Consider the following 10,570-nt stretch of genomic DNA (forward strand, 5'->3'; position numbering starts at 1 on the left):
CTGCTAATACATCATTAAAATTTGAATCAAATATAACAATCTGCTTATTACATAGACCCTCAATTACTGAGCACATAATAAGAAAGAAAAAAAATTAGCCATAGTGCTGCTTATCACATCATAGTAGTGTGGCTGGTTTATCTTCCTACCCACTTAATTAGCTCCTGGCTTGTTAGGGTTACTCCACAAAATTCTCAGGATTCTGCCTGACATTTTTAGAAACTTGGGCCTCAGGTAGGCTCAAGATTACTGGCAAGGACAGTATTATTAATCATTTAAGTCCATATTCTATGCTGTCAACATCACAAGTGACTGGTCTTAGCGTATACACAACATGCTTCATGTGGCATGTGACCAGGACACATCACTGAATGTGGTCTGCTGGTTGGATCATTAGCTTTCCTGGCCTTGGCTGGGTACTGATGGGGAGTGCGATGTGAACACTAATCCGTGCCCCCAGCTGGCTGGTGAAAGATTATTAAGGAAACAACAGAGATTTGCAGCAGACTTTTGAGTCCCCAGAGTCTTCAGTCAGTTTAGAAAAGGGGATGAACCTGCAAGTGCCTCAGTCTGGCTGTTAGGTATATATAGGGTTACCATATTTTGTGCCTCCAAATGGAGGACACTCCACGGCCCCGCCCCCAGCCCCGCCCAACCCCGCCCCCTCCCCAAAGTCTCCGCCCCCTCCCCTGCTTCCCGCGAATATTTGATTCGCGGGAAGCCTGAAGCAGGTAAGGGGGGTGTGGGGGGAGGAGGCGCGGCCCAGGCTGGCCCCCCGGCGTTTCCAGCCTGGGTCAGCTCGGGCCCTGGGGTGCCAGCCCCGGCCGACCACCCCCGGCCCGCCCAGCACTGCCGGCCCCCGGCGGCCCGGCGCACCCCCCCGGCTCCCGGCCCCCCGCGGGCCCGGCTCCCCGCGGGCCCGGCCGACCCGGCTCCCCGCGGGCCCGGCTCCCCGCGGGCCCGGCCGACCCGGCTCCCCGCCGGCCCGGCTCCCCGCCGGCCCGGCCGACCCGGCTCCCCGCCGGGCCGGCTGACCTCCCGATTTTCCCGGACATGCCCGGCTTTTGGGGATTTCCCCCCGGACGGGGATTTGAGCCCCCAAAAGCCGGACATGTCCGGGAAAATCCGGACGTATGGTAACCCTACGGGTGGGGGTGTGGGGTCTGGGAGGGATTAGGGTACAGGAGGGGATTCCGACCTGGGGCAGGGGGTTGGGGTGCCGGGTGTGAGGTCTGGGAGGGAATTTGGGTGTGGGAGGGGGTTCCAACCTGGGGCAGGGTTTCTGGGTGCGAGCTCCAGCCAGGCGGCACTTACCTCAGCCAGCTCCTGATCAATGGCACACGGGTGCTAATGCAGGCTCCTGACCCCTGGTCTCCCTCCGCTGGCAGGCTCTGAGCAAGGCCTGCGCCGAGAACATGGATGACGAGCTCTCGATCCTGCTGACAGCACCCCCCAGCACAGACAAACTCCAGCACATCTTGGAGGTGAGCAGAATGGGGAGGGGCAGCAGGGGTTTTACCTTAGCCCTGGGGACTCCTAGAAAGAAGAGACTGGAAAATCCATGTTTCTATTGGATCCTTCCGAGTATGCATTCGTGATATAAACTCACTGGGTGACCTTGGGGTAACTCACTTCCCCCTTACAGCATCAGTCTTCTCCACTATCAAATCTACACTGGGGAAGAAGGACAGAAGCCCCGACAATCACCTTCACCTCTGGGTGTCTGGTACTGGGAGCCGAAACCAACTGGACTATCTGCCCCATCTCCTAAACTGCCCTGTCTTTCCCTCCTAGGGCCTGGTCCTTAGTGCTCAACCTGGCCCCTTCCCAGCTTGTCCCTGACCTTTAAAGGACTCTCCAAGCCCCTCCCATGCCTGCTTCCCTTGGGGTCTCTCTCCTGGCTGAGCACAGGCTGCCCTTCTATCTCTCAGCAGGCCTGGGTCCTAATCACAGGCTGCGTCTTGTCACGTGACCCCCACACTTATTCCCTTCACCCTAGGGAGCTGCATCACCTGGGCCAGGTGCAGTTGAGCTCCAACCCCTTTCCTGGCCATCTCACCCTGGGACAGGTTGAAACTGGAAACCTGTGGGTAACAGTAACTGGTTGCTCGCAAAGGTGCTGAAGACACAATGGAAGAGGAAATCCTTTGGCCTGGATTGAAATTATTCCGACTGAAAGTGAATGAGAGAAAATAGGTCCAGAGTTCTCTTCCTAGCAGCAGAAAATGTAGCGATTGATAGAGGTTCAGGTCAGAAAGGACCATTATGTGCATCTAGTCGCCCCTCCTCTATAACTCAGGGCCTAGAATGTGACCAAGTGGTTCCTTCAGCCAACCATAGCATGGGACTGAGCCAGAGCATGTCTTTTGGAACGACATCCACATGCAGGAGAGCCAGCTGGCTACCAGAAAATCTCTCTTCTGCAGTGACGTGGGGTTAAGGGACACGGGGGAAAAGACATGGAGGCTGTGACTAAACTTAGAGCAGCAAGGCCAGGAAAACCAGGGTTAGGTCCCAGGCCTGGCTATCAGATCTACTGTTTTCTATTCCTGGCTTTGGGACCATGAGCGAGTCTCTGCACCGCTGGGTGCCTCGGTTTCCCCAGCTATCAAATGGAGCTAATCAAGGTTTTGTTTGTTCTCCCCATTTTACAGGGTGGGAAACCGAGACACAGTTGGGACCTGTCTACACTACAGGTCTGTCGTGCGTTTGTAATCTGCTGACCCCCACATGTTGTTCAGAGCCTATGGACAACACAGCTCCTAAAGGTACGTTTGTTCTGTGCTTATCCCCTATGTACCAGCAGGGCTGGACAGCATTTCTCACTGTGATGTGGGGAGCAGGTCCTGGGTACTAAGGGTCTGAAGAAGCTCTCAAGGACTAATTTTTTAAAATAATTGTTATCAATGAATTGGGAGAAAACATACAATCACTGCGGATAAGATTGGGGGGGTGACAAAATACAGGCAGAGTGGTAATTCCTGATGGGGAGAGGGCAGTGATACAGAGCGATCTGGCTCATTCGGCCAGCTGGACCCATTCAAAGAAAACAAGTTTGAGCAGAGCCCAATGCAAGGTCCTATGCGTGGCAACAAGGCACGCTGGCCACACCTCCAGAATGGGGACGTGTATCCAGGAAAGCAGTGACTCTGAAAAGGATTTAGGGGCCAGAGTGGAGAAGCCACTCAACATGAGCTCCCAGTGTGATGCTGTGGTGAACAGGGCTAAAGCCATCATTAGACGAAGGAGCAGAGCCGTGAGTAGGATAGGGAGGTGACACAGCAGCAGTGAGACTGCTATTGGAATACTGCCTCCAGTGTTGGTGTCCTCCTTTGAAAAAGATGGTCCTAGAAATTGGAGCTGGGGCAGCAAAGAGCCACCAAATGTTCTGAGGGCTGGAGAAAAATGCCTTCTAGTGAGCTATTGAAAGAGCTCAACCTGTTTAGCTTATCAAAAGAAGATTGAAGGGGACTTCATTGAAGTGTTGATGTGCCTTAATGGAGAGAAAATACTGGGGATTAAAGGGCTCTCTAGTCTAGCAGAGAAAGGCAGAACAAGACCCAATGGCTGGAAGGTGAAAAGAGACAAATTCCTATGACAAATAAGGCACAAATATTCAACAGCGAGGATGATTGAACACAGGAAGAAGCTACCAAGGAAAGTGGTGGATTCTCCATCTCTTGATGTCATTAATAAAGACTAGATGCCTTTCCGGAATGTGTTTGCCCCAAAAGTAGCTATTGTGATAGACAGGAGGCCTGTGATATGCAGGGGGTCAGATTAGATGCTCTAACTGTCTCTTCTGGCCATAAAGTCTACTCATTTCTGAGAAACCGAGTGTAGCATTGGGAGCAGCTTGTGATGTTTTACTGTCTAGCCGGCTTGCTTCCTAGAATGAACACTCATTGAGCGGGGTGATCCCCAGAGAGTAGCTCAAACCTCCAAAGTGTCTGCCCTGTGGCAGGACATTAACACTGCAGGGGAGGGGTGGGTGTGGCAGTGACATCACAAAGGCCTTTTGCAGGACCTCGGCCTATTGGCCAAAGGTGCAGGGGAGGTGGTGACCTCACAGAGGGATGCTGACATCAGCCAGGCAGGACAGGGGCGCAGGGCCAAGGAAACCTCAGAGACCCCTGTGGCTTTGCTTCAGCAAGTCTCCTCTCGAGATCTCTCTTTGAGGTCTGAGAGAGTATTTGGGTTCGTGTATGTGAGCACCAGGAGGAACCTCTTTTGAGTTTTCTCCTTTCTTTTTCCTGATTTCATTAGAAATCTGACGTCCCTGTTTAGAAGGTAAGAGCCTCCGAGAGGTTTGGAACCTGTTCAGTCTGCTGCATCTGGCTCCAGCTGAATTTTAGGCATGGAAAACACTAGCTTAAGGTGGCCAAATTTTATTCCCCACCTGGGATTTTGTCCCTTAGAATCTCTGGGGACATTAAGGTTTGTCCTTTTTCTTTTACCTTTTCCTCTATCCCTCCCTCCTTTCTTTTCATCTCTTACTTCTTTTGTCCTTTCCCTGTTCCCCTCCCACCACCAGGAGGGGTGTGTGTGTGTCATGGGGGTTGCTCTACAACTCCCATTGTGGGAGGTCCACCGAAAAATGTGGGGCTGAAATAGTGCTCAGACAGTGATCCCCAGCGGTGACCTGGGCCATCCTTTGGGCTCTCTGGTGAGAACCCTCATCCTCCCGCCCCTCGGTCTCTACCCTGATTGGCTGAGCAGGGGGTTATTGACAGGGAGGAGACTCAGGTCCCTGTTGTTTTCTTTTAAGACCAAGTAAATAGTCATAACCAGTCATATGTTCGACAAATTTTGCTGCGTCTCTGCAGTTCATTATTTTCTCTAACATTCCAGTTCTCCTAAAATACTTGCTGAATAATTACTATGAACTCTTGCTGGTCTGGAACTCACTTGAGAGCACTTTATTCAGGTCATTCAATGTCTGAAATTCAAGATCCGATGGTTAGTTTGAAAATCAGGGCTCTTGGGTCCTATTCCCAACTCTGCCACGGACTGGCTGTGTGACCTAAGACAAGTCAATTCTCCTTTCTCAGCCTCAGCTTCTCCCTCTTTCAAGTAGGGATAACAATCCGCCCTATTTACCTCCCGGCAGGTGGAGAATGGGGATCTATTGGAGAGTGTCACTAGGAGCAGTGCATAAGATGAGGTGTCCTATCCTGTTTACTCAGATCAGATTAGGACATAATAGAATGGCTGAAATAGTCTATTTTATTTGTATTTTATTATGTTGCAATTGTTAAAAGCAGCACCTACTTAGCTCAGACTGAAACATCTTATCTAATTTTTGAGATCTAAGTATCTCCTCTTTGTGTAGCTCAAACCTCCAAAGTGTCTGCCCTGTGGCAGGACATTAACACTGCAGGGGAGGAGTGGGTATGGCAGTGACATCACAAAGGCCTTTTGCAGGACCTCAGCCTATTGGTCAAAGGTGCTGGGGAGGTGGTGATCTCACAGAGAGATGCTGACATCAGCCAGGCAGGACAGGGGCGCAGGGCCAGGGAAACCTCAGAGTCCCCTGTAGCTTTGCTTCAGCAAGTCTCCTTCTCGAGGTCTCTCTTTGAGGACTGAGAGAGTATTTAGGTTCATGTACATGAGCGCCAGGAGGAACCTCTTTTGAGTTTTCTCTTTTCTTTTTCCTGATTTTACTAGAAAACAGACGTCCCTGTTTAGAAGGTAAGAGCCTCCGAGAGGTTTGGAACCTGTTCAGTCTGATGCATCTGGCGCCAGCTGAATTCTAGGCATGGAAAACACTAGCTTAAGGTGGTCGAATTTTATTCCTCACCTGGGATTTTGTCCCTTAGAATCACTGGGGACATTAGGGTTTGTTCTTTTTGTTTTACCTTTTCCTCCATCCCTTCCTCCTTTCTCTTCATCTCTTAAGTCTTCTGTCCTTTCCTCTGTTCCCCTCCCACCACCAGGAGGACTCTGTGTGTGTGTCGTGGGGGGTGCTCTGCAGTGGGAACAGGGACAATTCTCCAACTTTGGGCAGTCGAGAGCCTGGGTGAGATAAGGGGCGTTAAAGCCCTTTGTGAAGGAGAAAGGGGAGTTTCACGGTGTTGAGCACCAAGGAATTCTAAACTTTGCTAAAACATCTAGTCTGCAGAAACCAGAAATGGTTGGGGCCACATTGTAACCATTGTCTTTTTTAAGCCCATTGAGGGATGTGAGTCCCACCCTTTTAGGTATCTGGGGTGCTGGGAGAAGAGAAGAGGTGCCTGTCTCCATTTTATGGCCTCAACAAACTAAGTGCTGTGCCCCAGTTCTCGTCAGAGATCCCTGAAAAAGAACGTCTTCCCATCCATTAACATACCTGGAAAGATACTGGAACCCCTTATTAAACAATCAGTTTGTCAGCACCTACAGGACAATTTAGTTCTTAGGACTAGTGAGCATGGACTTGTCAAGAACAAATCATTCCAAACCAATCCTAGCTCCTTCTTTGGCAGGGTTACGGGCCTAGTGAAGTAAACAGTAGATGTGATCCATCTTGGTGTTAATAAGGACATTCTCACAAACAAACTAGGGAGATGTGGTCTAGATGCAATTAGTATAATATGTGTGCACAGATGGTTGCAAGCCCGTACTCCAACAGCCCAGAACCAAACACTCCTTCTCCTGGGCAGTGCGCTCCGACCTCTAATGGTCAGATGCTGCTTAGCACTGTCAGAGCAGCTTTTGCTGGGGGATTCTCCCAGCACTTTCCAATAGTGGGAAAGTATGAAATCCCCATTTGACTGCTGGGGACAGAGCCTAGAGCGGGGAGCAACTTACCCAAAGTCCCACAGGTCAATAGGAAACTCAGGCGCAGGGCTGGGAGTCACTGCCCCTCCCACTCCCAGGTCACCGCCCAAGGGTGGCTCCTCTGGCAGAGGTGCGGGGAAGGGTCACTCTCTCCTGGCTGGGCTGTTCTTTTCACTCCAGTAACATTGCAACGGCTTTGGGGAGAGGCTCACTCCCAGGATCAGATACAGGAGGGGCAGCAGAGTCCAGGGAACAGGGGCTATTCCTGCCCTGCCACTGTCTGTCTGAGAAACCTTGGCCTTGTCATTCCCTGGCTCGGTGCCTCAGTTTCCATTCTCGCCAGCCTGTGCCTATTTCCCTGCAGTTTCACCTGCGTGTTGGTGCCAGTCCCATCCCCGCACTGCACAGTCTAATACCGGCTCCTCTCTCTTGCCAGCACTATGACACCTGCTGTGGAGCCAGAGCTGGAGACCCACCTCCTCCGAGCTGCCCTGCATGCCGTCTTCACCCTGGGCATGGAGAAGGACACCACCCAAGTGCAGGTAGATCATGCTAAAGTCATGGATTGAAGAGCCAGCTGTCATCCTGCCATGAGTCCTTGCTAATTGCCTGCAGTGGGATGTGAATGAGAGAGGCCAGGATATGTGTTTGGGGGTCTCACCAGTGTTTCCCAGAGACCCCACTTCCCATCCTGTGGCAGGTGTAGCCTCACTTTCCCTAACTCTGACCCATGGCTCTCCCTTGCTTTCAGGATCTGCCTAGGGTCTTGCCAGACCTCCTGGATGCCATGCTGGGGAACCTGCTGGCAGAGTCCCCAGACACCGACAGGCTCCAGTACATCTTGGAGGTGAGCCCGATGAGAGAGGTGGGGACAATTTTACCTTCACTCTTAGATCCATTTTCCAGTCTGTCCTCCTAGCCGGGCCCCAAGTGGGCATCCTTGGTCAGGGCAGTCAGTGCAATGCCTCCTTTCCCCACAGCACATTAACTACTAGATCGTGTCCACGGTGCCGCGAGAGAGAGCCAGGGCCGTTAAGAGCAGCACTGCCCTGCTCAGATTCACCATCACCCTCCCTGAGTTTGACGTAAGTGACCTCTGACCCCAGCTTCCTGACTCCAGGCGTAGGTGATCTGGCTCCGACGGGCTGTAGGATCTGCTGCTGCAGGGGCTGTGGGTTAGGAGTGTTCCTCTTGGGGAGGCAGAGTCAGAGCAGAGAGTGAGCCTGGCTTGAGTCAAGTTCTTCTTGTCCTAGTTAAGTGGTGACTCTGGGCTTTTAAGGGGACTGTGCTCCAGGTTCATGCCTCCCTGTCATCCTGGAGCAGCTGGGGAAGCAAGTCCTCATGGAGGGCCCTGCAGAGGGGCTGAGGGGAAGGAGAGTCCTGGCCCGGGGGGGACTGGGAGCTGACAGGAAAATGCTGATGGAGTCCCCTCTCCCTCTCCCGTCCATTAGAACTCAGCGGAATTCCCCAGGATGGGTCACCACATGGCACAGCTAGCTCTGTCCGTCAGTGACCCAGCCAAGGACATCAGCCGGCAGGCCAGGGAGGGGGTTTACCGGCTCTACCAGCTGCTGCTGCACCAGAGGAGTAAGGAACCCAGCTGGGAAATGGCACCCGCTAGAAGAGTGAGACTGGGACCCCAGCCAATTTCTCTCAGATTGACCCCGGCTGGAGGATGAGTCTCTCTATCTCTTTCTGTGTTCCACATCACGCCCTGCAATTCTGTTGGGCCGGGCACGCAGCGAGGACTCTGCCCACTGTGCAGCCACCAATGGGATTGGAAGGACACAAGCCCTGCAACCAGAAGGACAAATGTGTGTGTGTGTGTCTCTCTCCCTGTCACCTACTCCCTCCTGGGGGAAACCCAGCAGCTGATGGGGAACAAGGTGAGCAGCTGCATTAGACTCAGGAGATTGGGGCGCGGCCCAGGCCTCATTCCCATCCTGTGGCCATTCGCTGGCCTGGCACAAGAAGCCTGGTGGGGAATGAAAGGGAGAGCAGGTGCTCCTGGGAAGGGAGATGAATTCACCTCCATGAGCAGGAGCGAGCCAGCTTGTCCCCGGAGCAGCTCCAGCCAGCTCTTTAGCCAGGCTAATTAATGACAAGCTTTGCCTCATCCCAGACTTATGTTCTTAGGACAGGGTGCTATCGCTCTTGGGAAGGGCAGGAGAGTCCCCCAAGTGCCCTCTGCGAGACTCTCCTGTCCCACAGGGCCGCACCCAATTCCTAGTGGTCTGGTGTCTGTGTCACCCGAGCCACCACCCAGAGTTGCTCCCATCACTGGCAGCCTGGGAGGCCAAGGACTGACGGGTGATGGCGTCTGACCAGGCAGGGCTGAGGCACATGGGCAGGGGACGCTTGCCCTGCTGCTGGCAAGGCTGGACCCGTTCTGGAGAGAACAGGAGGATTCAGTCAGCAGTAGGGTTACCATGTCTAATAAATCAAAAAAGAGGACCCTCCACGGGCCCTGGCCCCGCCCATTTTCCCACCCCTAGCCCCGCCCCAACTCCGCTCCTTCCCCGCCCTAACTCCGCCCCCTCCTCCCTCCCACTCCCAGCCATGGGGAGAGGGCTGCCACAGCGCTACCGGCTTCACGGTTTGCCGTGCAGCCCCCAGACCCTGCGCCCCCGGCCGGCACTTCCCCAGCGCAGCTGGAGCACGGGAGGGGAAGCGCCCACCCGGTAGCGCTGGCTCGTGCAGCTCGGCTCTTAAAGTCTGAGAGGGGAGGAGCGGAGCAGCTCAGCTGGAGCCCGGGAAGGGAAGTGCCTGGCCGGCGGCTCGGGGTCTGGAGGAAGGGAGGGTGCTGCCCGAAGCAAGTAGCGCTGGCTCGGGCAGCTCGGCTCTTAAAGTCTGAGAGGGGAGGAGCGGAGCAGAGCAGCCGCGGGAGAGGAAGTACCCGGCCAGCATTTTCCCGGACATGTTTGGCTTTTCGGCAATTCCCCCCGGACGGGGGTTTGATTGCCGAAAAGCAGGACATGTCCGGGAAAAAACGGACGTATGGTAACCCTAGTCAGCAGGGGCTGCCGATCCGTCCCATTCACCAGGGCTGCCATCCTGCGGCTTCAGCATTACTGGCTGGGGTGACTTGGGGAAAGGTCTCAACCTCCCCACATCCCACTTCACTGCTGCCAGAATCCCTCCTGCCCCCCCCCCCGCTACAGTCCCCTCCCTACCCAACCTGCATGGGGCTGGAGGAGAGGGGTCTGAGAACTTGAGCTGTGGATTGGAGGTGGAACAGCTGTCAGGGGCACTGAGGGGGAAGTGGCAGGAGCTCCCCGTACAAGGAAGGGGGTTGCCACTGGAGGTCACTAGGAAGGACAACAAGACTCCATCCTGGGGGTCAGGAGGGGAAATCCATCCCTCAGAGGTGGGCAGAGGCTGGGTGGAAATGCTGCTGGTTCCAGGGGCCGTTAATCCCCCCTGATTCCTCGGAGGCGTCTGAGTCTCAGACAGGTTCTCATTCCCTTGCAGCAGGAGGACGTCACGGCCAATGTGATGCGCCAGCTCCGTATCATGCGGCACTTGCGCCAGGTGCCCGAGGAGCTGCAGGGCCTGTGCCTCCCAGGACACCAGCAACTCCCGCTCTCTGCTGCAGGTACTGCTCTGGCTCTCTGTAAATGGGGAGCTAGTGGAAGGGGAAATGGAGCCCCCTGGCACTCACAGAAACCCTCTCCCCTCTCTGTGGAGCAGGGTCCTTTCCTCTGCCCCCAAATTCCTTCATCTGGGACAGGAGCTCTTTCCCTCACACCCATTCCCCTCCCCTCTTTCCTTGATCTACCCCCATCCCATTCCCCCTGCGCCCAGGCAGAGC

General features: G+C 54.2%; 1 long non-coding RNA gene across 1 annotated transcript; it reads left to right on the forward strand.

The window, feature by feature from the left end:
• Positions 1-1,132: 1,132 nt before the first annotated feature.
• On the forward strand, positions 1,133-7,302 carry LOC135973956 (uncharacterized). Its single transcript, XR_010591077.1, has 3 exons — positions 1,133-1,484; positions 2,655-2,768; positions 7,196-7,302. It is a non-coding gene; the product is annotated as an uncharacterized LOC135973956 (long non-coding RNA).
• The last annotated feature ends 3,268 nt before the right edge of the window (positions 7,303-10,570 follow it).

This window comes from Chrysemys picta, chromosome 10 (assembly GCF_011386835.1).
Source record: "Chrysemys picta bellii isolate R12L10 chromosome 10, ASM1138683v2, whole genome shotgun sequence".
Lineage (NCBI taxonomy): Eukaryota > Metazoa > Chordata > Testudines > Emydidae > Chrysemys > Chrysemys picta.